This window comes from Lutra lutra, chromosome 3 (genome assembly GCF_902655055.1).
Source record: "Lutra lutra chromosome 3, mLutLut1.2, whole genome shotgun sequence".
NCBI lineage: Eukaryota > Metazoa > Chordata > Mammalia > Carnivora > Mustelidae > Lutra > Lutra lutra.
Window position 1 is genome coordinate 139680443 of NC_062280.1, and position 3260 is coordinate 139683702.

Genomic DNA, 3260 nt, shown 5'->3' on the forward strand with positions numbered 1-3260 from the left:
CTATTGCCATCTGTCTCTAATCTATTCTTACAACCCCATTTCTTATTATTCCTTTGTTACTATACATCACACACCAACCTTGTTGGGCTAGTCGTTCCCTAAGCAGATGGTACACTTTAACATGCTTGAGTTTTTACTTATACATTGCTCTGTTTACAATGCCACTCAACATTCTCTTTTATCTAGCTTCCCTATTCTCCATCTGAACTCCTATACATATTGCAAAACCCACTCCACAGGGACCCATCTACCCAGTCTCTAAATCAATCCATGTTCTCTTTGTATTTTGTAGCACCAATCACTTTGTATTACACATTTCTCTGCTGCCTTCAAAAGTTTATAAGTTCCTGGGACTTCCTCTTTGTATCTTCCAGCATCTGGTGAATTGTCTGCCATATGAATGATTATTTCAAATCAAGTTTTCAAACATCTCACAAAATTTCATTACTTCCTTCCAAACCAGAAAAATGCAGGTGTGAATCTAGTGTGTACCTTTCTCTTAAATTTAGAATCCATGTTTAAAACGGGATTCTTAACAGTAGATAAGCATCCATGATTACTAAAGAAGGGATTCTTAAGTTGCTCATTAAATCTTTTGCCCAATTATAAAATCACAAGTCACAATCACTTTAAAAATTGTATAATAAATTGTGCTGTATCTCCCTCTAAACAAAAAGGGAGTTGTACTTTATGCCTTCACTATATGCTACAGTGCCTAGCACAAAAAAAAAAAAAGAATTGTTACAAACATTTAAAATATACTGTGCTCACTTCAGCAGCACATAAACTGACATTGGAACAATACAGAGAAGATCCGCATGGCTTCTGCACGAGGATGACATGTAAAAAGTTATCCTCTCTGGGAATGATGATAAGCCCCTGACAAATGCCAGTTCCTTCCCCCAGTCCAAAGAGCTGACCTACATGCTCCCTGCTATTCCCTGGGCTCATCAGGATTTCCCTATGAATCTTCTTTCTTTCATATTTTCATCTGCCTCCTAGTGCCCAGGCATCTCCAGCAGAGCAGAGACACTGCCAGACTGGTGGTCTGTGCACACATCCTTCTTTACTTGCCCCCTTTCCCCCCTGCCATCTCTTCCTCTCACCAAGACTCAAAAGGAATGTGTTCATTTTGCCAACAAGTCTCAGACACATTCACTTCAGCAAAGGGGTTGACTTACTTTATTCCCTAGTGGGAAAGGAAACATAACATTTTCCTCATTATTAAAGTTTTCTTGCTACAAAAGGAAAATTCAACATCCTAGGGGCCCCAAAAGCAACTTTTAATTAAATGGCACTATTTCTCCACATTTTAAAACTTTCTCTGCACACACACACACACACACACACACACACACACACACACACACAGAGGGTACAGGCAGTTTCTCACAAGGCTCTACACACCTCAGTTCTGCATTTGGGGTCTAGCGTCATCTGCCCCTGCCCTACACCTTCTCCTTTCCCCATTCTACGGTCCTGCCCCTGGCAACTGGGTTTCCTCGTCAAGGCTGCAAGCTTATGCCCTCAATGCCTTTGGGCTTGTGATTTCTGCCCTCATCCTCCCAGGCTTCCAAACCCAGCCCAGGTGCTCCCCCAGAAACCTTTCACCGACTACAGGCTGCACAGTGATCCCTCTCTAACCCACATGGTATTTTAATGCCTATGTTTAGTGCCTATGTTTACATTTATTCAAATTTTTTCTAGCCTTGTGCTGCTCATTATTCTGTCTTGACTCTCCAACCAGCCAGACAGTAAGCTGGAGAGAGGGTGTAGGCTCTGAAATCAAGCAGCTGTTGGCTCTGGAGCCTAATTTCTGAGCTACGTGAGGCCCAGTTTCATTATTTGTAAAATGAAGAAATAAACAACCACCCCTTGCAAAGTTGAGAGTTGCTCTGAGCATTAAATGAGATCCAGCCTGTGAAATTTCGCCTTCTTGCCCTTCGCCAACTGTCTTCCTGCTCTCCTGAGGGCAGGATCCTATCCTACCCTGGTTCCTGGGTTCACTGAATGCCGAGCACAGTAACACACACAGGTTACGGCAGCAATTGTGTGAGCACAGAATTAACAAAGAGCTGGAAATATGATCTCAGTTGGCGAGGAAATGAGACAGATCTTTAACCACTCAAAACCGATGTGCCACTAGAATTGAAATGTAAGATGAGGTAGCATAAAAAAGCAGACCCGTCATGACACACAGACCATTTCTATGCCTAGAAAGATATTTTATTAAACCACATAGAAAAGCAAATGTCCTGCTTCTAACATCTTTAGCTAAGGCTGCCTTGAGTCTTGCAGAGATATGCATTAAAAAGATGTCTTCTTCAGCCTTTTTAACTGAGTTCTGATTAGCTCATACCTTATATTAAATCACAGGCAGGGGCTTAAAATACTACCATCAGATATGAACCATATTTCTTCAGTTTCTAGGTGAGCACAAAAGTGCTGCACAATTCTGCTATGGTCATTTGCCAGCTATTTCATTCTTAACCTTAGAAGACAAGACAAAAGACGTCCTTAGTTTGAGCCCTATGAGCTACAGAGTGGATGTGAGGAGAGTGAATGTCTCCAATTTGCACTATCCTAAAATTTCATATCACTAACCGGGGGAGGGGGGGGGAATGCCATCCATTCACTTAAGAGGTTTCACTGAAAAGCAGAACACTTCTTTCTATTTACTTAAGCACAAAGCTAGAATATGAAGAAGCACAATAATTTCTAAACATGGTGCACATCTGGTCTGAAAACCACAATCAATTTACTGCTGCATCTGAAACATTTTCAGCGACTGTCATATAATATATTATCACACATTTCTAACAGGACATTTTCTTGGCACCAAAATAGACAGGTATATCTGTCAGTTCGATTTCTTGCAAATGAAAGAGAAAATTATTTGGCTCAGATGTCCATACTGTCTTTGGAGCAGTGTAACTATCCTATGAGAAGGGTATTAGTCAAAGATGCCAGGAGCTCAGCATTTACTTCCAGAGAGTGGAATTATTGGCTACGCAGGGGGAAAAAAAAAGATACATGCATGTAGGTATGCATCTTCCCTTTTTTCCCATTCCAATAGAACCATTTATTACATTTACTTGAAAGAGATGTACTACGGTCTTGTTAAGCCCATCTATCTCCCAGTACTATAACACTGGACTCTCTATTAAATAGAATCTTTTGATCTCGTGGCTCCTAGAGCAGAACTTTATTAAAAGTTTTATTAAAAAAATTAAAATGCAATAGAAATCACATGAAAATGC

General features: G+C 40.6%; 1 pseudogene; it reads left to right on the forward strand.

The window, feature by feature from the left end:
* The first annotated feature begins 763 nt into the window (after positions 1–763).
* Positions 764–862, forward strand: LOC125096613 (uncharacterized; annotated as a pseudogene).
* The last annotated feature ends 2398 nt before the right edge of the window (positions 863–3260 follow it).